Below are 27248 nucleotides of genomic sequence, written 5' to 3'. Positions count from 1 at the left end.
TTTCCCACACACATATGCACATTCACACACACACACACACACACACACACACACACACACACACACCCTCACTCCAGGAGAGGCATCCCTCTCTGACAGCTCACTGTTTACTCCCGTAGGACCTGTAGCCTGGATCCACATTTGCAGCTACAGACTCCGCCTCGGTTGCGTCTGATGATTAAGTCATCGTGATGGTAGACAAAATGAAAACCTGCAAACAACACTGGGATTGTCAGAGCTTCCGCAGCGATGAGCTAACATGTTATGCTTTGGCATATATATTTCTCAATGTTTCTCATCATTATTCCTGTGGCTTGCGACGCCTGTTTAGTGAGGGGGATTAGCTCACCTCTGTGCAAACAAGCTTCTTGGAAATGTGTAAAGGCCAGAGCTAACAAAGATAGTAGCTCCCTACTCACTGGGGGTCTCCAGGCTGTTATGAAAATAAGACCTTCTCTGCATGGTGGAAATGTATTTATAATCCTGGAACTATACTGTATCAATAATATGAGGAGTTAATATTGCTGGATGGCACTCTGCTCTCCCCACCCGCCTTGTTTATTTACCAATGTGAAACTCAATTTCTCTGCTGCCGCCTGGCCCCAATCCTCCCTCCGCCTTTCTCTTTTTCCCATTTTGCGTGCTCTCTCTTCCTGTTCGTCATGATTTCAGCACATTCATTCGAGATTGGAAAGCATAAATCAGTTTTGACTTTTCCTCACACTCCTTGCCTTTACACACAGCGATCTCCGCCGCACTGTTTGTGTTTTTGTTGTTGTTGTCGGACATATCAGGGACCCCGCCCTTCCAGAGATGACTTGGAGTATAAATCCTGTTGTGTGTGCGAGCCTCTGTCACTTCTATAAGCAGATTTGCCAAAACAGCCCACTGGTCTATGGTTGCACTGTGTGAGCAAATGGATGAATAGGAGGGGATTGAGTGGGTGAAGAGTCCCATTAGATATTATTGCAACTGTGTAACCATGGATTATCATTGTGCAGTTGTATGTGTGTATAAGTGTGTGTGTGTGTGTGTGTGTGTGTGTGTATAAAAGAGAAAGTGATAAGTGGCAGAAAAAAAGCAAGAGGGGGTAACAATGTAATGTGATGCATGTGTTTCACTCACTGTTGTCACTTTGTATTAATTTTAAACCGAGCGGTGAAGAGTTCATTACACGCTGATGAATTATAGATTAGAATGAAATTAGAAGTAAAATCGCACAATAACATATACATGCATTGTCAAACATACAGCTACACACTCCTAATCCATGTGTAGCGCAAACAAACTCACATGAGATGCATCTGTAATTATCAACTGTGTCTTTACAGCTTTCTTTTATATATTGCTGTATTTTGCGACAGCAGCCTATCAATAAATAAGTGTTCCATTCAGTACACATACAGTACTGTACTGTGGTTAACACAGCAGGTTGAGATTCATTAATTATTGAAGTCCATGAATTTTACATACTGTGGTATTGCACAGACACGGTTAAGATCACTTGTTAGTCACTGTAGTATAATGATGCAATCAGATAAGCACTGAATTAGCTTATAGTGTACATTAAACAATGATACAACTCTTGTAGTGAAAATTTTGAAGATTATAAATAATATTAAAATAAATTCTAGCATGGTGCTAATTATTCCAATATCCTCAGACCTCTACAGGGCCGTCCTTGTGTGTTTTCTATGTATAGTAGCCCAAAGTGAGCCTATGGCGACCGCTACGCCCCAAGGTGGTTATTCCTCAATTGCAAATCTAGGCTGGCTCAGGTGGCACATGCTGACTTGTCCTACAGAACGCCCATGTGTCTTGTTTGAAGTGAGCTTGGCTCTAGGAAACAACCTCCAGGTTTTGACATCAAAAACAAGAATCAAGCCCCCTAATGGGCACCCCACTGTGGGCTAGAATTAGAGAGAATAACCCCCGCTAGCAGGCTTACTTCTCTAAATGCAGGGGCCTCGGAGGACGAGATGGAGGGTGGAAAGCATGTAAGGTAGGAAGTGCAAGGACGAGAGGGAATGAGGGAGGAGAGCAGAGTTGGACTGGTACAAGAAAGAGTGATGATGAAAGAGGAGTGAAGGAGGGGAATGGGTTAACCAAGAGAGAGGTGTGTTTTAAAGGATGCCAGACAGTATTTCACATTGTACACGTCAATATACAAGCAGGACATGTTCAAAGTAAAATGTTCCCTAAGATGGTCTGTGCATGTTCACACACGACGGGGGGACAAGGCTGCAAAACGAAACAAAATATGTAGTTCCTTCATGCTACACACACAACATAGCCTATGATTAAGTGTTATACCATATTAACACTTATTAACCATATTAAAATATGGTAACAAATAAAATAAAATAAAACAATATACAGTTATTTATATACATATATTTATACATGTATACACCCAGAACATTCCCCAGGGCATTTCTTTAAATTTGCATGGGGTGAATGTGAACAGCAGCAACCAGATGATAATATGAAAGTTTCATCTTCACAATAAACAGTCTGACATTTAGGCATCTTGACTGCATTTGAACACCAAGCATCATCAATGTAAAACACCTCCTCTCATCTTGCCGAAGCTGACAGCTCGGAACATGGACCACCTGCCGAGTGCTTGATCCGGGATGTTGATAGGGCAGGTCTCTGTAACGATGTGGGCACAACAGTCTCTGAATTCTGCTGTCTGGCCATTTTGTCCAGGCCGGCTCTTTAGGAGCAGAATTAAGCCCAAGCTGGGCCTGCATGGCTCCTCTCCTGTGTGCAGGAATTGCATGCTTTCATTCTTGCGTGTAAGTGTGTGACAGACATAAAACAGGACAGAGAGCCTCTGTAGAGATAGACAGCAGTCAGTGCCTGCAGCAAGCTCAGAGCTCACAGGGTAATGTATACTCGCTCCTCGCCGTACCAGAGAGAAGGTGACACCAGTCAATCCCATTCTGACAGGGCAGCTGAGATAATAGCGTGCTTTGATTCCTTGCAATAACTCCTGCCAATCAAAATGAAAGGCATCGTGATTGCAGGGAACCACAAGTGTGTGTGTGCGTGTGTGTGAGTCGCAGGAGCTTACAGTATGTCACAGCAGCATCGCTACGATAATTGGATGCAAAAAGCGGTTATGTGTTTTAAAGGCCTTGTTGTGCGTTGCGTTATCATTCAAGAGAAAACACAAGAGATGGACGGAAGGAGAGACAAGTGTGGAGCCTTTTGCAGATCATCTGCGCTTTGATAATGTCTGCAGGGGGTGCGAGGATGTGTGTGAGATGAATGTACGAGCAACTTGGCCCATTTTTTGACTGTTTGCTGTCAGGGGTCAGTCTATGTGCGTGTGGAAACTGGTCCGTGTGCGTGCATGCATGTGGGGAATGAGGAGGGTGAGTGCGAGGCCAGGGGAAGGAGTCTTTCAGGTGGAATAAAAGCATTACTGCAGATGTAGAAAGGTCAGCTGTAAACCTGTATCAGACTAGTGGTGATCACCCTGTGCTGCAGATCTCTGAGGTATTGAGCAGGCACGCTCTAATGGCTTTGATATATGGACTACAGGACTCCCTGAAGAGGTCAATACCATAGCACTTTGTCTCTATGAGCAATGACCCTCTCAAGCTCCATTTAGAAGCTTTATATCTGCAGGAAATAGGCTGGAAAGGCTTCGGGCAGGGCACGGTGAAAGAGAACTAATATGAATGAAGTATTTTCTAATCACTTCTTCTGCACTCTAATCGTTGTCCCAATCAATCATTAGTTATGGCGGCATAAGCATATTGTGCTGGACATTATCAGAAGTAGATTTTGATGTGATTGAGAGAAGAATAAGAGAATCTGAGCTGAACAGAGCTGAAAGAGCTGATTTATCATTACAATGACACTGTAAGGACTGGTGCCTAATAGGGTTTTGTCATTACTTTAGAATCTGGAGAGTAAGAGTGTTTAATGAGAGTGACAGACGTGGGTTCGGCTACAAATTTGTTGATTTATCCGCAACTCGTCAATGGTTGTCTGTAAAAGAGAGATAAAGTCTTCAGTAGCTAGAGGAAACACAAACCACAACTGACAGAACAGAGAGCCGTGCTTGATTTTGGCCAATTTCTCTTCAAACATATCCAGACATAATGGCCACCATCGCAGTCCCTTCTGAGAGTATTGATTTGGAACTAACCTTTGGTATGAAATATGAAAGAAGCCAAATACTGTTTATGAATGTCTGCTGTAATTGGAATGAGCAGATGTTGCAATATTGTTCCTCTGTGTTCAATAACAGACTTCTTCTTGTTCTATTTTTCTCCTCTACCCTGTCTGTTCAATCCCCTGTTTCCTTTCATTTTCCTCTGCTCGCCCATCCTTCTTTCTCGCTATGTCCTCTCCTCTCTCCTTCCCTCCCTCCCTATACCTTTCCCCCTTTCCCCTCCATCTTTCTCACCTCCAGACTCTGTGCTCTGTGCTGTGGCTGTGCTGAGTGACTAAGTGGAGCCCTACAAGCCATGGAGGAGATGGACAGTAAACCCTACCAGCCGTTGTCTAAGGGGCGCCATGAAATGGAGATGTCCTACACGAGCTCGTCTGACGAGAGCGAGGATGGCCGCGCCCACCACCGCTCCTACACCTCACGCGAAACCCTGCCCGACTACACACATGAGCTACGCCTCACCCTCGGTTCACACCGGGAAAGACAGAGCAACTACAGTCAACCCCAGACAGGTACCACGCTGAGGACCTGCTTAGGCTGGATATATTTACCTGAGAAAAATACATCCACAATTGCACAAATACTGTATGTGCACCCCAACGGATATTGGCACCAAAAGATGCATGGCAGACACACACACTTGCACACACAAATATACTCACACTGAGGTCTTTAAAAGGGCCTATGTGAATTACCTATTACAGTCCAAAATGAGCCAGAAGGACAGTCGGAGGCAGCCAATTACCTCTTCTCCACGGAGGTGATATTTCTCTCCCACAGCTAAACTAGGTCAACCCCAAACCTCTGTGGCCTCACCTGGGGTGGAACACCACCCTTCATTACACACACACACTCACAGATACAAACACGGGCAGACATAGGCACACATACAGACTCACGTTGACACATACACACCGAAAAATTCTTCCCTGCCGATGACAGGAGGAGAAATGGGCCAGCGCGTGCTGTGATGGATGGCCTTTATGCAGGTCATGTGTGGTGTTAAGAGAGAAGCTGCACCTCATCAGGAGCACGCCGCTGTGCAGGGTTCATAGTGATCAATAGATACTTGTTCCGCTACCCCAACCTCCTGCTACTCTGCAAGACCTATCCACCATGGTAACAAGCAGCATTAGCCATTCATAACAGTTACAACTCCTGACAAGGAGGCCACTCTGGGGGGTTCCATGGTTTGAATGCCACCTTCTATGGATTTTTGTCGCATTGTTCGCCATTCAGCATCCCATCGATGGCCATTAGTCACCGTCATGTTGCTTCGATGTCTTCCACAACATTGTGGTGTCAAAGAGCACGTGCCTTTTTCAACAGTTGCTCAGCCTTTCTGTTTCCATAACAAACAACATCCCCTGTCATATGGTAAGGTGCAAAAGACCCCCAAAGCATCCTTTGAAATGTCAATGGCAGCCGGTTCGGCGAAGCACATCTGTTCATCTTTCGGTAACAGAGTTATATATAGTATACCCTACCTAAGTAACCAACTGTTAAGGGGGGACATTGCCTCCAGTGACATTTTTAATGGATTACGGTGTTCCTGACAAAGATCAGCCAATTTGTTTCTCCTCTAATTCCCTGCCCATGTTCTTCATATTTTCTTTCATCTTTTAAACCGACACATCTTGCCCTCTCCTCCCTTCTTTTCCCTCCTACTTTTCACCCAGCTGTTTAATTTCCCTAATAGAATAAATTCTTCTCTGTCCATTTACTCCCACATTACCTCTCTACTTTTACTTACATTGCGCCGTCTCTATCCAAAGTCTCTTTCTATAAGAAGGATAGACAGATAGATCCAGAGTTCCATGATCATTCTTCAAGCACATAAGAGAGCTGACCACAATAATTAGTTTTGGTTTGCCTATTAATTAACTCAAATTAAGTAATTCAAGCTGTTCAACATTTTGTTACAAAACCAGAAATGAGTTACAGTATATTGTACCCTTACAATATCGGATTATGTATTGGCCCTTTGGCACCTAATGCGTAAAGTAAAATGATATTTAATAAAATCACTTATTTCTTAATGTGTGAACAAAACAGGGGCGTAGTTTTGGTTCCACATGTTGCAGGCACACAATAAAGTAAGAGAAACTGCAACAATGTCAATTACAGTTATATTAATCTAGCAAAAAGCACCTTATGATGAAATTGATTAGCATGCCTTCTGAAATAAGGATAGCCCAACAAAAAAAGATAAACATACCCTGAGAGACAGAACTCAAATCATATAAAGCTTATTGCTAAACTAGACAGTAAAAGCACACTGGAGCAGTCACCCGCTTGAAGCCTTGGTGAGGGGAACATGCCCCCACCCCCAGTGGTACTTATACCATTGGGTCAACAAAGTTAGATGTGTTTATCAACCAGAATGTTTTTGCAGCTATTCTGATTTTTGCTTATGACAAGTACTTACAACATTGGGTGAAAGTAGTGCTTCAGCTATGTAAATGGCCCATTTTTTCTGCAGAGAGTCGGGAGTGGCTGACTGTAATGGCAGGAAATGGGAAGTTATTAAACAAAGTGATTTTCGCTCTAATCACCTGATAAAATCTCTTATTGTATTATACATTTGTTTCAAAACAAAATGGTTAGACGGCTTTTCAGTTTACAGTCAATCCATGTTTGTTGCTACTCGGAAATAGCCTATTTGCTCCTGAACTGCCCTCTTGCAGCCAATTTGAGCTAAACAGTAGTCTGTAGTGGTGACCAATCTTGCGCCGGTTTAATTCCAGCAGAACAGTGTGTGAGCCACAGTTGGTCTTGACCCCATCAAACAGGCACAGCAGGACACATTGCTGGTCAATGGAGTGGTCAACAGGACTGTGGCTTTTATTGAAACACTGTGGTTTGTGTTCAGAGGACCTGACCTAACACACATATTAACTGCACTAAGTGAGAAGGAGAGGAAGTTCTCAGTGGAGTCTATATGGTACCAGGCTACAAAAGTATTCGTATAGATTTCAATTTATGCCTTCGTTTATTTTTTTATTCCATCAATTCCATCACTTCCACTTACATATACATACATTCTAAAAAAAAAACCTAGGTAGCGAAGAAGAAAATTTACTCAACTGCCTCTACAGGGAAAAAAAGAGCAGAGCTCAATTGAATTGAATTGAATTGAAGTGTAACCAGAGGACTAACACAGTATATCTGATGTTCTCAGATAACAGGTTGATGCTTGGGATTGGAGGGCGTCCTAATACCTGAAAGCATATGAGGCTCAATTTTTCCCTCAGTCTGAGTCAATATTAATAAGGTTTGATCTTTATCTGATCTCTTCACCCCACCAAGGAGAATATAGATGAGATCAGTGCTCTGTTTGAGCAGCAGTTCAATACATCTCAAGCTCGATAACACACATCAGACAGCTTGAACAGGATATAGCTTCACTGCGAATGGTTAAGAAAAATCAGGGGTGGCGTTTTGATTTGGACTTTTGCTGCAAAACTTAATAAATGCTTGCTCAAATAACAGCCTGTCTCTTTACATAATTTGGAAGGTGTTCATTATTTGGCTCCTAAATGCCTGTCTCTAACAAACACCTGGTAAGCTTAGTTGCTGAAGCAAATAAAAAAAAAACATGCCAGTATTAGAGGCTTTACAGCTCTACATCTATATGATCTCCATCTGCATGTCTCTCCTCCTCTAGATTTAGACTTCTGTAAGGCTGGGCAAATGAGGAGCCCAGACTACCACATCCACCAACAGCAACAGCAGCAGCAGCAGCAGCATCAGGAGGAGGAGGAGGAAGCGCTGTGCTCTGGACCGGCCGCTCATGTCCACAGCCGCGGCTACTCCCTGGGCGTGGGCTCGGACGTGGACACGGAGCCTGAGGTGGATCCCTCTCCTAATCACGGCCTGCAGCACATGTGGATGCGCGGCCTAAAGTCTGAGCAGAGCTCTTGCCTCACGAGCCGCGCCAACTCTGCCCTCTCTCTTACCGACACTGAGCATGACAGGAAATCTGAGCCCGACAACGGTGAGTGAAATATTTCACTCAAGGAGATTGCCCGTCAACATGCACTATGCCCAAGGGAGATAAAAAATTTTAACTCAGCGGATAATGTAGTGCACCTTTGATGATTTTTTTTTGTGCATGTAAGTTGCATGCAGCCTGTGCTGAAGTCAGGCTACATTTCACTCTGACTGTAAATTCTCATTACATCCTTATCGTTGCATATTATTAAGAGCAGAAAGTTCTAATGCAAAGAAAAACAACATATAACTCTTTTCAAGTTACAGCCCAGGGCAATTATGTGATTGAAACTCTCCGTTTTTGAACGAATGCTAATGCCTAAGTTCCTCTCTTTTTGAAAGCTCTTTGATGTGACTAAATACAGAAAATATGCTATTGGTTATTTAGTCCCTGAATTGAGCATGTATTGGAGGTGAACCTGGGGTTGACTGGGGATGGAGCCCGAGGAAAAGTCTGGTGACGAACAGTCACGGCATATTGGCTTGGAAAGGATTGAATATCCATTGGAAGCTGAGGCAGATTTTGGTTTAAGGCTTTGAGGGAAAGGAATTGTAGGGGTCGGACATCTACAGTACCTGCCTGGCTGCCTGAGGGCAGCTGACAACCGCCTCTGTGGGAGAAGTGCAGGCTGGAAGGAAGGAGAAGTTGAGAGGCGGGGGGTGAAGATATGGGGCCAACTAGAGAAGAATCTGGGATTGTGCCAGCTATCTGTCTTGCACTGCTGGGCTTGGCTTGGCTCCCCGCAGATGGAGAGTTAGTTAGAGGTGCACACAAACAAAGACAGAGCTCTCCAACCCATCCCCAAGGGCACTGTCTGTTTATGTGCCGCAAAAAAGGTGGAACATATTCAGTGACTGAGAAAAGGAAGGGTGATAGAGAAAGAGAGAGAGGGGGAATTAGAGAGTGGAAGAATAAGAGACAGGCAGAGCAAAAAAAAAATGCTAATGAGAGAATAGAAATGGTAATGTAATGGTATAATTAGAATGAGAATAAAAGGGAATGAGTGGTTGAGGGTAAAATAGGTGAAGGAGAAGCTGGTTTCAAGTCATAGTGGAAGAAGGAGAGGGCTAAGACAGGGGAGGAGGGTTTAGGATGTGCTTGTTTATGTTTGGGATGCACCCAGGGGTGCTGTTTAATGACAGCCAGATTGGACACAGAGTCAGCCTCGTGCAAGAATCACTAGATGGAAGAGGGGAGAGTGAGAGAGTGGGAGAGCTTGCAGCATTACGAAGTAATCAATTTGTAATGGCTGTGTGAATATGGACCAAAGTTATTACCATTTGAGATGAGGGACTCCATCTTTATCCGGGGTCAGAATGAAAGCTGCAAAAGGGGGAGGCAGATGGGCATGTAGCAGAGGAAACAGGCAAATGAGGATGGGTAAAGTCACAGAAATGAGAGGAGAGGATTTAAATGTTCAAAGCATTTACTGCTACAATGCACCAGGAAAGCTGGTTTATGTGTGGATTTCACATGAACTGTACAGTGCGTCCTGTGCCTCTTCAAACCTTGACACAATCTGTCTCAAGAACATGTTCGTCCTCTCGCTCAGGCTTTGCCCCTCTCTCTGTGTTTTCTCTTGGATTGGTATCCTTAACTTGGCAACCCTTTTTTTTTTTCTTCCCCTCCACCACCAACACCCCATTTATTCTCATCCTCTTCCTGTCCATCTCTCTCTGACACGTGGCCAGGTGTGTCCATGCGTGGCATCCTCTAATAGGAAATGCATTATGGATGTCACATTCCCCTCCATCAGCACAACAAAGTCTCACATCCCTCTGTTCCCACTGATAATGAAAGTTAGAGCCACTCGCAAAAAGATGTTGGCGTAAAGAAGCTGAAATCAAAAAGCTAACGTCCCTGCCAAAATGAAAGTGCATTTTAAGTCGGCCCGACCTTGCACTCCCTTTGTCTTCAGAGCTCGCCCCCTCCCAAACCCATTAATGATGTCAGCTTCAAACTGGCAGGAATCCTTTTGTTCCTGGTCTGATTGAAGCTGACAAGTCAATTTAGTCAGCGTGTGTGTGTGTGTGTGTGTGTGTGTGTGTTTGTGTGTGTGTGTGTGTGTGTGTGTGTGTGTATATATATGTGTGTATATGTGTGGATTTGAGTGTGAGAAAAATAGAGAGAGGGAGAGACAGATTAAGAAAGAGTAAAGGAGAGAGAGATTCAGTTTGTGTGTGAAGTCACATTTGTCTTTATTCTTGTATGTGTGTGTGTGTGTGTGTGTGTGTGTGTGGGTGTGTGTGTGATCAGGTGGTGGTGGGGGGGGCACATGTCCAACTGTGACACCTCCCTTGAGGAAGGCTGTAGGCATTCTCGAGCACCAGTCAGACCTGCTGACAAACTCAGGAAAACATCAACGCCCTGAATTGACGACAGTGTGCCGTCAGAACAGGAGATTGGCAGTAGAAAGACAAAGTGTAGTTCAGCTAGAGTTTACTCCTGACACACATATGCTCACACACGTGCGCTATGTGGCCAAAAGTATGTGGACAATCATAAGCATTTATTAAACGTGTCATTCCAAAACCATGGTCACTAGTATGATTGTACGACGAGAAAACGTTCACAGTTCTTCGGCCGTGGCTGCAGGGATTTGCTCCCATTCACCGAAGAGAGCATGTGGTTGACCACTGATGTTTCTTCGATAAGGTGTTGTTTCAAAGGTGTTGGGCGGGGTCTGGGTCAGGGCTCTTTGCAGGCCAGTCAACTTCTTCCACACCAAATGTGCGTGAGGGCAATGTCATGTTTAAACAGGAAAGGGCGTGCCCTAAACTGTTGCCACAAAGTTGGAAGCACGCTATTGTCTGAAATAACATATTGTGTTGCAGCATTAAGATCTGATTGGAACTCTAGCCCAAACCATGAAAAGCAGCTGCAGACAAAAAGTGCTTTGGCCATATAGTGCATATAAGTGGATACACACACACAAATACTGCTACTGTTGCAATGCTATATTTTGAGGGAAGTTTGACATTTTGAGAAACCTACTTATTCATCCTGGGGAGGTGAGAGGATCGATTCCACTTTCTTGTCTGTCCGTTACGTATTGAGCTAGAGGAGGAAATGAGCTTATTAGCATAAAGAGTGGAAGAAGAAGGAACGGTCACTAGCTAGCTGGATGTTGTTTGTTTAATCCATACACAAACATGAAATGTAAAGATGACAATTCATGGCTTTAGAGGAAGTTACGTGGTGTTATAATTATGTCTTGACAAAGCTTATCCATCCGCCCAGCAGTTCTGTGTTGCCCACAGCAAGACTTTAAGAAGACTTTTGCTTTTACAGTTTGTGTAGCTGTCTCCACCTGCTTCCAGTGTTTTTGCTAAGCTAGGTTAATTGACTCCTGGCTTTAACTACACAATGCACAGGCATGAGAGAGATATTGATTAACTCTCACAAAGACAGCAAATAAGCTTATTTCTATATTACTATATTTTTATAACCAATGTGAAAATTCTACATTTGCAGTGACATTGACTGAATTGCAAAATTGATTGCTGAAATAAATGCTGTGAGAAAGAGGAGGTGACGACTGATGAGGGAGAGAGCAGAAAGATTCTGTGTCAGTCTTCTGAATTACTGCAGTGTGGAATAATAATAAAAAACTGCATTAGCTTTATTATCTGGGTTACAACACTGTCCTACAATGAGATGCTAATTAATTGACTACTTTTCATTAGTTTAATCAATTGCAGATTTACTCTAGGCTTTTGTCTATCTTTTTAGCTTGTCTTTTTTAGCCTCCACTTTTGGGATTGACACAGCGGCGTGTAGCAGACAGCCTCCTGGTTTTACATCACTGCACTTTTCATACATCGTCCTCCGAGCAGAAAGGGTTCTAAGGCAAACAGCAGTCCAGTGAAAGGCTCTATCACTCATTATGGTAGATAACGTTCTGTGCTAAAATGCAAATATCTATGTAATTACCACGGTCTGAGTAAGCAATTGATTCTGATTGGCCGCGGGACGTCCATTATTTTTTTTAAAACTTGACACCTCTCTTATAACTGTCTGATCGCAGTGCTAAATTAATACACTAGAAAGGTTTGAGTGTTCCATTTCCGCCATACACTGCAGATAATGGTTTGAAGAAAATGGGTTTTCAAATTGCCTCAAACATTTAGAGTCCCCGAGTTAGCAATCAAGCCTTATGAAAGCAGTGGTACTGAAAAACATGGTTTTGTATGGATTTAGGTAAATCCCCATGTAAAAGACATGTTAGTCCACATCACATCTGTTGATCTGATTGGGCTGTGATGCTGTGTTATTGCTAACACATGACACAATGACATAAAGCAGAATTAAAATGTAACATAACAATTATAAATAAATTTTAATGTTCATTAATTAGTAGTCGGTTTTTTTGGTATTATCTTTATTGTGTGTTAAGCAGGCTGACAGGAGATGAATATTTCAAAGCAGGATGTTGCTAAATGAATATTAAAACCCTAAGATCATGTGTTCTGACACTCAATGGAGACAAAGTAATTTGAACAGAAATGCAATTCCCTGCCTTGTTGATTGTCATCAGGCATGAATTTATTTACACTTGACAGCTTGTGCCTCTTGAATTCAATTTGAGCACACTCGTTTCCAAACAAATTTTCTTCCAAGTATTGATTCCTGTGTTCGTGTGTAAAACATGCAAATTTAAAATTGTGGAATTGTCCAAGATGGATCTCGGAACTGCCACCAATTTACTAGCTTTTCTTCTTAAAATGTGCTGCTTTTGACTATTTCATATCTTTGTAAATTGAAAACATTTGGGATTTCTATTATTGGTCAGATAACAAGACATCACAAAAGGCTAAAAAAAAGGTAAGCACAATATAAAGACCGAACTATTAATCAAAGGATTATAGTCTGATTATATGAAAATAATTATTAGTTGTATCCCTAAATCAAAAATATATACATGAGAGGATCACTGTATCATTCATAAAAAGAATTTGGCAATATTTTCAGTGCAGTGTTTTTTTCTACTGCACTGCTCACTTACTACTAATTCAAAATACACTATAATTGTTAGAGAAAGGAGCCAGAAGGCTTTTTTCCACATCTGTCCTCACTAATTTCCATTTCTCATAATGTGCTTGTCCAATAAATGAAGGATAAGCAAAATGAATATTCTCTGCCTTGAATGAGAGTGTGAAAGTTACTCAGTAAAAGAGTAGAGATGCCTGCCAGGTCTATACTTATCAACGCTAAATGAGGCATATTGCCCCAAAATAGATTGCTGCCATTAGACCTTCAAATAAAGTCATTTAGAATTTTTTTTTCACACTGTAGCTGTTGTCCTTGCCTTGAAATAAGACAAGCATGAATGTTACCTTAAACATAAATGTTACATGCTGGCTATAAACTAGGTTGTTTGAGGGCCTGGGGGACTGCACAATGTCATAGAGGGCCCTCATATCCTTTATAAACATGGTCCATTATTTTTATAATGATGTGACAAAGTTTTGAAGTCGAGTTTGGCCAAGTTGTGTTCAAGTAAGTGTTGCAGAAGTCTAGCAAGGGCATGGAGACAAAGGGTGGTAGAGTGGTGTGAAAAACTGACCTTACGGTTTAATGAGCAAGCATGCGGCACAGAGAAAGACAAAGGGAGGGCACAGAGAAGACAGGAAGACAGAGAGGCTCCCTGGCAAGTAAAGACATTGCACAGGATATTAGGGAGCCATCATCAGAAAATCCTGGCGAGGTTTAGCTTTTATACTAATTTTAATTTCAGCTTGCAGTCATTTGATACATGTTATAGCTAAGGAATATCACCTAGATGAACTGATGGACCCCTTGATCCTGTGCGTAGGATAAGCGGTTGACGAAGGATGGATTTATGGATGGATGGATGAACTGATGGAACCTGGTGAAATAGCAACAGGTGTTGCACAGAATTAGATTTCAGATGGGTCTCAGATTTTTAGGATATCTCTACTTTATGATGCAATTCTGACATTCATTAAGCAATCTGGACTTGTAATTAGATAGTGAGGGAATTACAAATGTTTCATGTAAGCCCCCTTACCCAAAAGTGTCAGACAAAAGCATTTAAGCAATGGGAATGAAATGAGTTTTGTGTGTTTTTCCTCCTTCTGATGTTGGAAGACACAAACCTCCTTTTGGCAGCTCTGCAGCTGTGATAACCTCAGCGAATAAAGAAACTACAACACCCTCAGAGAAAGAGACATCTGCGGACGTGCCAGTGCAACCACACATATGGACATGCACGGACACTCAAACTTTAACCTACTGTCTTCTCTAACGTCCCTGGTGTGTTTGTGTGTGCATGTAAGCTGAGGTCTAAGTGGCCACACCAGGCAAACAGCCACACACTCTAACTTCCTTCTTGCCTTCCCAAGGCCCAAGGGGTTTTGCAGGAATGGATTTGTCTATTAGCTCGTAAAGAACATTGCTCAGTGCCATATCGATCATCTGAGCTGTAACATTTAGGGTCTTTAAGTTGTAGAGTTGATCTAGTGGTACACGGACTCCCTTGGCTATTTTACCAGAGTGAGAGATGATCAACTTAACCCTGGTGCTGTGCTTGGCCAGAGGAAACGCTATAAACACGTCTGCTGGAGCCAGAAACTGTTTTTATTGAACCACCGGTTCAGCCATCCAGGAGAGGCTGAAGAGCTACCATGAATCCACCAGGTGCCTTAACAGTGCAGTTTTGTGGTTTTCCTCTCTTTAATAGCAGTCTCATCACGTAGTTAGCCATGCAGGCTTCTGTTCATGACAAGCTGTCAGAATGTTGGACCACACCCTGTTGTCCTAATGATGGACCTTTACAGCTCACTGATCCAAAGGAAGACCTACTGGACTGTAATGCTGGTTGATGGGGGGTTAGGGATGTATGTTCGTGTGTGTTTGTGTGTGAGAGAGAGAGAGAGAGAGAGAGAGTGAGAGAGTGAGAGAGATCATTTTCTGTTCTGTCTCTCTCTGAATGCCCCTCCTCCATCCTCATCTTGCTGCCATGGCAACAGTCATCAAATCAGAACGTCAGCCGTAGCTTTCATCTCACATTGTCCACTGGCTGCCTACAGGCTGTCTGTATACATAAACGATCATCACAGAGTCCAGTCGCTACTTGCCTTTTTAATAAGCGGTCACATCCCGCGCAATTCCACGATCACCTACACAGCAGAAGAGGTGAGAGGCGAGCTGAATTTCTTTAATAAACAGTCAAACAAGCGGCCTTAAAACTGTTTTCTGCTCCCAGCGCTGTTGGAGTATTAAAATGAAAGGAGAGCATGGTGAGTGGCACATGAATAAGCTCACAGCAGAAAGAAACAATAGGCCTGAGAGTGTACCGAGAGATTAGTGCAAATCAGAGTATTCTGCACTGGGGGAGAGAAGCTGAGAGGACACAGGTGCCTGTACTGTATGGACACACACACACACACACACACACACACACAAGCACACTCAGATGCCCACACATGCTCCTGCTGTTTTGTGTTCTGTGTGTGTGAGGGGTCAGTGGGGTATATTATTTTGGAGGGTTGGTATAAAATGTAGCTACAATACAGCTAGATTGATAAGGGAATGGATGCCATGGAGGAGAGAGGGGAATTAAAAATGTTTAAAATAGAATTTTACTCTTTTTTTCGTTTACCTGAGGTGTCTCCGTGGAGAAAAGACACGTGGCTTTAATGAATGGGCAGCTATAAAGCGTAATTGCACAATGACGGAGAAAGGAAAAGAAAAGAAAGCAAATCAGGACCTTTATATCACGCACAATGCAATCCTCAGTGTGGATGAAGGGGACCTGTCGCTGAGCAGCCTACTGCTGTGAAAAAAGCTCCTCTGAATAACGAACCTACAGGTTCATTGTTATTCTGATAATCAGAATTGTCATCTGAGCCCTGCATAGGGATTCGAATGCATTTGCCAAGAGGATGAGTGATCGTAATGACAGAGTGGTGGTTTCCCCACCATTAACAATGACTGCCATTTTAGTTTAACTGCTTATAGTAATAGCTGCTCCTCCATCGCAGCCGTCGTGTTACTGCCAGGGATACTTCTGCCATAGTTGTGCGGGTGCCAGTGTTAAAGGCTGCCATCACAGCCATGGTGCCAGTAGTAAAGGCTGTTGTTACATGGCACGGTGCCCTGAGCCTGTCAGACCTCCAGGGTGTGTACACCACCTGTCATTATCAGCTCTCAGTCCTGGCAGCCACTGACAGCTAATGGTCCACTGGGTCTCACCCAACAATCTGCTGACCAGTATGAGTGCTGCTGGTTGGGCGGCTGGACACCTACACGCACACGGACATACACATACAGTCCATGAACACATAGCCATGACAAGTGCTCAGTTGTGCATAGACTTCTCGAACTTCATCGAAAGAAAAACAAAAAAGAACGTTTTCAGCATATAATAAAAATAGTGATATATGAGCCTATTTCGCTCATTCACTTTGGCCTGGGATGGAGTTCTTCTACTCACTTGAGAGTTGCCTGTATGATTTATAGGATTGGATTGCAACCTTTGTCACAGGCAGCTTTTAATTGAAAATGCCACAATAGGACTTTGGACAGCCATCAATTGTTACTGTTAATTAAGGTAAACATTAAATGAAGAGAGTTTTAATTGGTTTCTCTTGATGAGGGTAGGGATCTGGGGTGACCAGAATCATCATATGTAAATAACTGAAAACTCCTCCAGGCCTCAGCTTAACTCTCTCCGCCTGAAGTCCTCTCTCTCTTTCTTTTCCTGTTTATTTTCCTCTGTTTCTGTCACTGTCTCTCTTCCCCCACACACGCAAACACACCACAGATTCACACACCTTGGCCCCAACCAAGCTGTCAGCAATACAAATAGGGTGCTTTTGTCAAGTGACATTGATGTGATGTATGTACATGCTAAATGCTAAACTGGCGCTCCCCAAAGAGATACATTTGTTAAGATGAGACATGACAGATTGGCATAAGACGTCACCTTCATATTTACAATAGATGGAATTATCCCAGGCCCTCAAATGTTCAGGCAGACCGCATTTATTTCTGGCATTTCATTTTTGAAATAGGATGTTGTATGTGTGTGCCCACTGGTGCTCATCATAGCACGTTTGATTGACCACTTTCTCCTTGTGCTAAAAATTAATTTATATGCTGTCACACTATGGCAAGGACTGTGATGTGTACATATGGAAATATCACAGATACATCGAATAGTAGTGTTTATCTTTTCTTTTCTTTTTTCATGTCCTCTGAGCAGCTGCCACCTGTGCCAGAGGAGAGGGCATTAATAGCGCAAGCAGTCACTTTGCTAGATAGATCACCCTAACACCAGATAGATAATCATGCTGTTAAATAAATAGCATCTTTAAATGCTTCCGAATGCTGCTAAAAGCATGAGCATTTTATGGGTGACTTGGGAAAAGAGAGTGGTGGTGTTGGGGGGCGGGGGTGATACTGAATTTGCATTGCAGTGTCTGCGGATGAAAGTGTGTGTGGATGAGGCGAGCAGACAATTGGACGGCTGCTCGGTCACCCGGTCACCCTGCTGCAGTAGAAATGCTTCTCATGGCCAATGCAGGGCTCTTGCCAGAGTTTCACAAAAACTGAATGTGCTAGCGCTGTCCAAACAGATGCTCAATGCCATTTCCAGATAGTGTTTGTGTGTGTACATGTGTGGTGGGTGAGTGTGCACTTTATATTCATGTCTGTGCATGTGAGTGTATTTCGTTCCAAACAGATGTTTTTTTTTACAATTTGTGTGTACTAGCTGAATCAGATCAACACCAGCCGGTGCGGTGAGTCTGGCCAAGGTGGATATGTTCAGTGCATGCTGTGGCCAATACTGCACACACACACACACACACACACACACACGAACACACATAAAATGTAGAGACTAGGTAGAGCAAGATGTAATAACAGTGCAGGCAAACCTTTACATTAAACTTAAGCATTAGCTGACTCCATGGAATAAGTGCAGATTAACTCGAAGTGAATCATCATGATTGCAAGTAGCGTAGTAATAAAGAAATTGCAATCAATAATTAGGAAAAGTGTGGCAGGCAGACTTCATTTCACTCAAGGGGGGCCTGTGTTTATGTGCTGTAGCCTTTGTAATAGACCTTCTTTTAATGTGCTGCACTTTTGCTCCAACCCCCAGAGGGGAATCTCCACCCCTCTTAGTTAGCCTAGTTGCTATACCTGTCAAGCTTTTCACAGCGTGGAACATAGTTTATTATAATAACGATGGCAGATTTACAATGGATTTCAAACAAAAGCAAGCTTACCATTTCTAACTGTCGAATTTGCTGGCTGAAATGACAACTGTCGCAGGCAAATTTTACCAGCTGTAGCTTGCTAGCTAATAAAGCTAATGACACCTCCCTCCCTAAGTTGGTTGAACATGCTGACACCAGCTGACTTTTTAATGTTTCTAGCCAGTGATGGACTGGGATCAAAAAACGTCCGTGGTATTTGCAACGCACCTGCCCTAGTTTCAAACCCAGCAACACCAACCACACCAATGTTTACATAAAAAGTATAAAACCATACAGACTGATTAGAATGCAGAAATGCAGAACACACACTCAAACAGCACGCACTATCACTACTGTCTGTGACATATTCCGACAACAATTTAACATCTAAGAGTAGCGACAGAGTGCTAGGTGTTCCGACATAATATGCTCTACTATAGACACATTCAGCACAAATAGCCTGCAGAGGCTTGCTGTAAAGCACAGTATAATAATACAAGAGCTCCACCAAAACATAGAAAAAGCAAGGCACGGTCACAGTTTCACCAGAATATGAGAAGAGCACTGCATAGCCACAGTATAATATATAAATGTGTCATCATGTAGGCCTAGTTAACAAGCTACAAAAGTGTTTGCTTTTCACCCCAACCATGTCAATCACACTGTCACTCATTAGGATCTCTTTCTTTGTCTCCATCGGCATGATGGCATCCAAATGCCACTTGTGTATAGGAGAGGGTCAACAAAAATTTTAGGCCAATTTGTGATAGGCATGAATGAACAAGTTCAGCTGCTGCAGCAGTGCACAGTTCTTGCATGTTGCACAGTTGTTGCTCACCAGATCAGTTTCATCTTTCTGCATCTCTGAGGCAACAGGTTGTGACAGTCTGACTGTTTATTCTCTGAATTCTCAACTGTTGCACCATAATCAAATATAAATCGTCTGTCAACTGATGTGGGTGAAACTTGAAAAAGAACTCCAGTGTATTGGAATTGGGGTGCTTGTTTTCTTCTTTCTCTTGTTTATTTCCCTCGTCGTCTTGTTTTTCTACCTGGTCTTGCTCAGCAGTGTTGGTGTGGTTGCCATGCTAACATTAGCGCTGCACCTGCTAATGTTAACGTCAGCTAAAGCAGCAATCTCTAACCGTTTTGAAAATAAAGTTAATCAGTAAATTTTTCACCCTCAGCCAACAGAGCTTTCTTTGTTTTTTCTCTTTTATTCTCTGCTCCCCCCTTTGGTTGTTTAGTGCCCAGATTCATTTTCTTTTAACTTGGTCAGTGATAATGTTCCTAGTAGCTCATGCTCAATTTCTGGTTTCCGCCTTCAAGTGACCTTTCAATTGGCTACATATAAGGGTATCATGATTGTGTTTAATGAAAGGTATATTGGGCCAATATCAAATGTTTGTGGCTGCTTGCATAAAATAACTTTTTTGGAAATGATCAAAGACAAAATTATTGTTATTATTATTGTTATTGTTTTTATCAATACAATGACCCATTCTGAGCTGCCCATAAAGGCATTTGCAAAAATTCCCTATGGTCAGTCCTTCACTGTTTCTAGCTGACTTGTTTAAATATGAGAACTCTTAAATATGCACTTGGTGGCTGCATGATAAATGTGGTAAAAGACTGTGGCTAAAGCCACGTTTCCAAGGCAAAACAGTCAGAAAGAACCATTTTTTGTACTGCAGTGTAGAGCTAGTTAGTCCTAATTTTATGATAAGGAAAAATGTGAGAATGACTTGTTTCTTACATAATCCTCCTTAGTATGTTTTACTTTTAACGTTAAAAAAGAAAATGCTTTTTGTAAGAGGATTTACCAATGGGTTTGGTGAATATAACGCTATCTTGGTTTGGATGGGGTTGCTGGAGTGTAAACTTCCCCAAATCCAATAAAGATTAGGACTGAGCCTCTAATGTGTGTCATGCAGGACTAGCTCCAACACAGTGGATGTTCCAGTCCTAGACAGGTCTTTTTCTAACCTAACCAACCCTACAAAATGAATGGCCTTGGACGTAAATAGGCTAGGTTACTACTGCAGGTAGGAACCTAGCCAGACATGCTAACGTTTGAAGCTCACATTAGAGCAGACTCTTTATATTTATGCTCTCATCACTCTTATCACTCTTCCATGGAGGAATCCAAAGTTTGATCTTATGTGCCTAGCTACAGTTGCTAAACTATTATTGGGCAATTGCTGTTCATGGTAGAGGGTTAGTTCATGGTTAGTTGTTTGGTTTAATTTCTAAAATCTGTGAAAATATTAAGCAGCATACACAACTAAGCATGAAGGTGAGCAACACCGACTGACTTTGTATTCATTCCCCTTTTGTCCATCTGGAACCTCAGGGTGTATTATAATCTGTTCATGGAACTACAGATCTGGTAGTTTATAGGCCGAGTGGATATGCTCCACCAGTTCTTAAGGTCTCCATCCCTCCCTGGAGGAACTGGTGTTAAATTCAAGGTACATTCATCTCTTGTTTTTCTGTCTGTAGTGGAATAAAGGGAATGACTGCAGCCCTGCCTGAGCAGGGAAGATCCCTGTACGATTTGGGAACGAGCAGAAATGAGTCTATCGTGTGAGATGTGTTGAGAGATGATCGCCTCGGGGAAGCATGAGCCGAGCCCCCTCATAGCTGCAGAGCGAGAGAGAGAGATAATGGGGTATGCGGCTGACAATAGGTGGATGCGGTTCTTCTTTCTAGTCTTTTTGGGTCAGCACCACAGGTTTGGTCAGCTCACAGACTCAGTGGAGGACACAGAAAAAGGAAGAATGAATGAGAGTAATATCTCATATGTCCATCCTTGCCCTCGGTTGCCCTCAGTCAAATCCTCACCATTATGCTTTCATGCCTGATTTATGTGATGTGGCTTCTTTTCTTTCAGCTTTACAAGACAGGAAACAGAGGGGTGGCAATCACTATAAACCATTTTTCGAGCTATATTTCTTCCCGTTTGCTAACATCAACTGCATAACTTGCACAGTTTTCGAGCTATATTTCATCCCATACAAGTGATCCAAATAGCAATAAAATATATATTTTCTTGGTTTGGATTAACTACATTCTCTTGTCTTCATAGCCCATGACAATGCTTCTTCTTTTCCTGTGGTGTGATCTTGAGTGGGCAGGGTTTACTGTATGAGAACGCTACTTACATCTGAACCATCTTAGTTGAATGGATTTCCTGAAAGAATGAGCGAGGGGGGCCAGCGGGTGAGACGTGCCATGTATCAAATGTATATCTGCAGTTGTATGCTACATTAGTGGAATTAACGCAGGGTGATGCACAATCGCTGGTAATGTTTGGCCAGAGGCAGAGAGGGAAGACAGGGAGAGAAATCTATAGATTAATACTCATGACGGTTGCACAGCCATGAGAGGCAACTCTGCGTGGGAGGGTTTATCGCAGACGATGGTTATGATTGCGTGGATGTAACATGGGCTATAATTGCTGCTGAAAAAAACACGCCTGGTTGGTGGTGCTGCAATCATCGGTTAATACTTTAATGAAGACATGATGGCTCAGAGATCAAAACCTCTCCAGTTGAGATTGCTGCTCCAGCTAATTTTACTTATACAAGCCCAGAGTGGTTTTACACTCCAGCACATTGAGCTGAAATATTTCTTTTTGTAAAGGATTCTTTCACACTGCCGTGTACACTTTGCAATTTTGAAACTTTTTTTTTTAATGCAAATATTTACTGGGGGCAGCCACAAGGGAACCAGTTTGTTCAGTGAATGCCAGGGAATTGCAGTTACAGTTATACTTTAAATTTTGTTTTGCCAACAGTTAACGTCAGGGATCATCCCTGCACATAGCTTTTGTTCATCTGTCAAGTTTCTCTCTTCACTGTCCCTCCATTTCTCAACACCTACCAGTATCATCAGCCACAGGCTCTAACCACCCGCGGCGAATGTGAATTAACAGACGGCATGCTGCTCGCCGCACCTTGCTTGCCACTGAAACAGATTCATCACAAAGACCTAGATACCGCCTCCTCTTACTAATACACACACACACACATACACACTTTCACCCTAGAATAGCACCTCACATATCATACATCTGTGGTGTTACACCTTTCACACTTATATACTGTACTTTGTGATCAGGAAAACAATAACAACGCAACAGATTCTTCTTCTTGGCTTTCTTTAGGATGCTCCAATGCTTTGTAGGTTTCCATGTTTGCAAGTAAGCTTCATCTGACAAAATGTTCCTTTGTATTTTCCTATCTGCTCAAAGCCTCTGATCTGTACTCAAAATATATCCCTGTTCACATTCCCTCAATTGCCACATTTATATATGAGTGGGAGATGCTAGAAAATCAATGTCAATCGGAAGTTGAAAGGAAGAGAGAGGCAGGTTTGCCCATAGGTCAGAGGTGCATTGTGGGATATTGACTGGTCCCCGGTGCTGCAGTAGGCGTGTTGAGAAAACACATCTACACAAATATTATTGACAAAGGCAGTACAACATGGCACCCCAGTAAACTGGACAGATACTCTATTATCCTCTAAGAGGAAATTCATTTTCACAGTCAATACACGAAAAACACGGAACACACTCAAAACGGAGGTATACAGGAGGGATTCATGTTTGTACCGAAAATACATTTTTACAAGTGTATCATAATGGGCCCTCATGAGGATTTATTCATACCTTTTGATCCACCGTGAAGAATCTTCTCATAGTAAAAGGTGAAAATGTTGTACCAATTCAGCCTAAATTAAAGCATGCAGCAAGAGTGTGCTGTTGCTGACCAGCCATCTTTGAACATGTAATGTATTTTCACTATTTTAATTGCGTCGCCTACGGAAATCAATAGTCAGTCGGTTAAGGTGCCACACCGAATGGGGTGGCACGGAAGGATAAAGCACATGCCACTTGAGACGACTGCAGTGCTTCTGACTTGGCTGACTACACCATCAAACATAATGGACAGCGTTTGTTGGTGGGAAGCCAGTGTGGGATCATGGTCTTGTCAGCAACTCCTACTGGCTATTGGGTCTCCCGTATGGTGGGCTTGGGGTCTGGAGGGGATATTATTCTCGGTTTCCTGATTAAAAGAAGCAGTATATCAATGAGAAGCTTGTGGTTTGTCTACTCCCTCCCCAGGTCAACAGTGGGAGTTAGCAGTGACAGACTGGAATGTAGGGGTAAGTGTACACTGAAAATTGGAAAAAAGGCATCACACTGATTTTCCCAATGTTGCCTGATGTGACATGTTCTTGAAAAGTCCATTTCAATCACTTGGCACACCATTGTACAGTTGAAGGTACAAAAATAAACTTACAAGAAAGTACCGTATTGTTACTGTATGGGGTACTGCCCCAGGGAAAAAAGCTCATTATTTTGAGAGTGGAGAGCAGTCTTAGGAAGATATGAGGAAAGGTGCGGTTTAATGTTGGCCAACTCCTTGGAGATAATACCTTGTCCATAGCAGAAAATAAACAGAGGGTAAAAAAGTTGCCTTGGGAAATAATTACTAAATATACATAGTAGATAAACATCATAGCTTCACTTGGTAAAGAATGCTTTATTCTACATTGCCTGTCTTGAGATATTAATTACAGTGAATAAAAGTGCTGGACAGAATAGAGAATGTGACACAAAGGGCATCTAAAGTTCAGCCAAATCAAGTATTAACAAAAAGCTTCATTGTCTTAATTGTTTAACTCTTAATGCTGCTATAAATCCTAAATTTTAATTTGAGACCTCTCTAGCTGTCCAGTCGATGTCGTATTCTGAAGTGTTCACCAATGGATCATTTTAGCAACATGGTACAGACGATACAGCTACAGTTCTGCCTTAAACAGCTGCCACACTGAGAATAAGCTATTTTCTTCCAAAGAACTTACATTGTACATATTCTTTTAGCTTTTTCTTATAGCTTGCTGAAGAATTTTGTTGGTGCTGTTCAGCATTGCGCTGTTGTCATGATAGATAACCTGCCCAGGATTTCAGTGTTACATAAGCCCAATTCCAAGCACTCTGGGTCGAAGAGGCGTTGATAGAGACGCCATTCACTCTGTTACAAGTCAGTGTACCTTCAAAATGATTATGAAGCTGTTATTTTAAGGTGAAAATACTACATAATATTGCTTTATGCTTACATTGGCGGATGTCTCTTAACACCAGAAACCTTATTCACAAGTTATTTTGTTCAGAGTAACACAAGGATTCAGTCAACATTTAACACAAATAATTTAGCATTTCAGGGTTCCACGGTCATATTGCACAGACATGTAAATGTAATGTAACTATTATTGTACGGATATATTAAAGGAACATGTAATTTCTCAGCAAAAGATACAAAGCCTCAACCAAAGCAAAAGCTTTATTCTACATGTTCTGAATGTGTGACGGGATGGGAGGTGATTGAAACAGGCTCAGTCAGTGTTCAGGTTTGTGTGCAATAATGAACTATAAATATATGGTAAAGCTAACATCCTGCTAGTATTCTGCAGCCCCCCTCTGGAAATAGAGACTATTCAGGCTTGTTAGGCTTCTAAGAGCTACCTAGAAGTCTGTCATTTCACATTAAAGTAGCCTAGCATTGCCACTTTCATGGATTTAGTACTCACTGGACAGCAAATGATATATTTATGTATAGATTAGAGATGGGAGGCAAACAAGGTTGTCTACTCATCCCACATTAGCTTCTATGTGTGTGTGTGCGCATGCATACATGTGTGCCCTTGTCGGTCCCTCACTGGTACAATGCATTTCCATTATAAGGCATATGCCACCCTGTGTTATGGTGAGCTGAGCGGTTAGCTGTTATTGTGACTGTCACATCTATAGAGGGGAAGGGAAGGGGATATTTCCTGTTTAGATGCCACCAATTTCCTCTTCATGCATGGTGCACACGCAGACGTAACACATGTACACACCCACACACAATTGATAGATTTATTATAGCGTGTCAGGAAAGTGCAGGCTTCACATTTCAGCAAAATGGACCCATTTGGCGGGCGAACGACTGCACCCCAGCCCCCCACCCCCCACCTAACTCTTCTCCCACCCCACCCATCCAGCCGGCGTGCCAGCCCACTCAGCCAAATCCGGAACGGCACCAAATACATGTTTCTGTCACAAGCTTCGTGTCAGCTTTTTTACATGAGCAGGAGAAATGGGGAAAGAACGGGTCATTCTGACAGTTGGAATCACTCTGTGTGGATCTTAAATGTTTTACGGCCTTAATGGGCCTCCCGAAATAGATGCAGTGCTAATGTCCTCTGACTCTAGGAAAAAGGGGAAGAATGTGTCTGTGCTAAGTGTATTTGTGTGCTTGAGAATTTGTGTGAGGGTGCGCGCTTGTCCGTTTGTGTCTGTCGCTGCTCGTGTGTGCGATTCAAATGGGTTTAAATGAGGGATTCACGCATGCAAATGAAGCCACTTAAATCTGGGTCCTTTTCCCCCTCTATCTCAAAGGACACCCTATTCTCAATTTAGAGCACCACTTTGACATCGGAGGCAAGGCCCTATAGGGGCTTGGTCTTAAGTGGTGCACTATAGACTATAAGGAATCATCCAGATTTGCCTTATATAATCTCTCATCCTTAGAGATATCCACAACAAATCTTCAACGAGCTCCTTGCCTGATGCAGACACTAAACATAACCCATCGCCCAGCTTGAGCATTAAGCATTACCTTTTGAAGAAGTGTTCAATATTGTGGGATTCCTGGCATTCGGTGCTTCCAGACAGCATTTGCTGCTTTAGAACAGTTAACCATCTCCCAGCATGGTTCCTCCTCTCCAGACAGACTCTGACTTAGAATATTGATCTATCTGCTAGCTGTATCCTTACCCCTCAGACAATCCATACTAAATGTATTAGCTGTGGAGAGAGCTACAATGTCCTCTGCAGCTAATCATATTTAGCCACAGAGAGAGGTATCTTTAAAGAAGCAGCCTATTTTCAGGGCCAGAGTGAATTGTCCAGACCAGAGGATGGTACTGCAGTGTGCAACATCAAAAGGTGGGCTTTAGAGGCCAGCATATTAGAACACCATTTAGGTTCATCTGGAAACATTAAGGCCTAAAGTGGATGTGGGGGCTTGCACAAGCAAATGCACATTTGTTCTTTCATATGCAGGAATAAGTTTGATACACCTAGTATGATTTTTCATAATTTCTCCTCTCTCTCCAGTCTCTCTCACACACACACACACACACACACACACACACACACACACACAGACACAGTTCTGCATCACAGCAGGCATCATACAGGAGAGCTGCACTGATTGTTGAGTGGGGCAATCAAAGGCTTTGATAATCAGAGCTCTCTGTCTCGCCAGTTTGGAATGATGGTGGAACTGTACAATAAAGAAAAGGTTTTATAGCAGATGCCCGATGCCTGGCTGATGTGATTGCTCTCTACCTCATTCACTGGGTAGCAGGGGATGGAAATCAGCCTTGAGCTGGGGGATAGGGCTATATACTGGCTTGTGTGAGCTCCTAATGCTGTGCCACATGTAATGAGCTTTGGATTTGGGCCCCCATCATGCATAGAGTTTTCCGCCTAATCTGCTAAATACTTTGTGAACTATTCATTACATTTGTTTGGGTTGATTTCCACACTGCTACTTCTGTAGAGATGACAGTAGTACTTCGTTTGGCGGAATCTCCTGCAAACCGCTCTGATAACACCTGTGCGGCTTGATGCAGCGAGCGCATTCCTGGCACTCATCTACTCTCTTGGTGGGGGTGGGGGTGGGGGGGCTGTTGGTGATGTGTGTTTTTCTAACCATTGATTTCTCTGAATGTGCTCTGAGCACTTCTGTGTTCATCTCCTCCTGTCTTAGCTCTTGCC

General features: G+C 42.7%; 1 protein-coding gene and 1 long non-coding RNA gene across 2 annotated transcripts in view; one reads left to right on the top strand and one right to left on the bottom strand.

The window, feature by feature from the left end:
- Window positions 1–27248, bottom strand: part of LOC123974277 — a 41518-nt gene that overhangs the window by 8693 nt on the left and 5577 nt on the right. The gene's annotated exons all lie outside the window — the stretch shown is intronic.
- The window catches only part of ndufa10 (NADH:ubiquinone oxidoreductase subunit A10), a 44653-nt gene that overhangs the window by 13161 nt on the left and 4244 nt on the right, over window positions 1–27248 (top strand). The window lies entirely within an intron of this gene.

Source organism: Micropterus dolomieu, linkage group LG07, assembly GCF_021292245.1.
Source record: "Micropterus dolomieu isolate WLL.071019.BEF.003 ecotype Adirondacks linkage group LG07, ASM2129224v1, whole genome shotgun sequence".
Classification (NCBI taxonomy): Eukaryota; Metazoa; Chordata; class Actinopteri; order Centrarchiformes; family Centrarchidae; genus Micropterus; species Micropterus dolomieu.
Note: the sequence above shows the minus strand (reverse complement) of the source record. Positions and strands in the feature narration are given on the sequence as shown.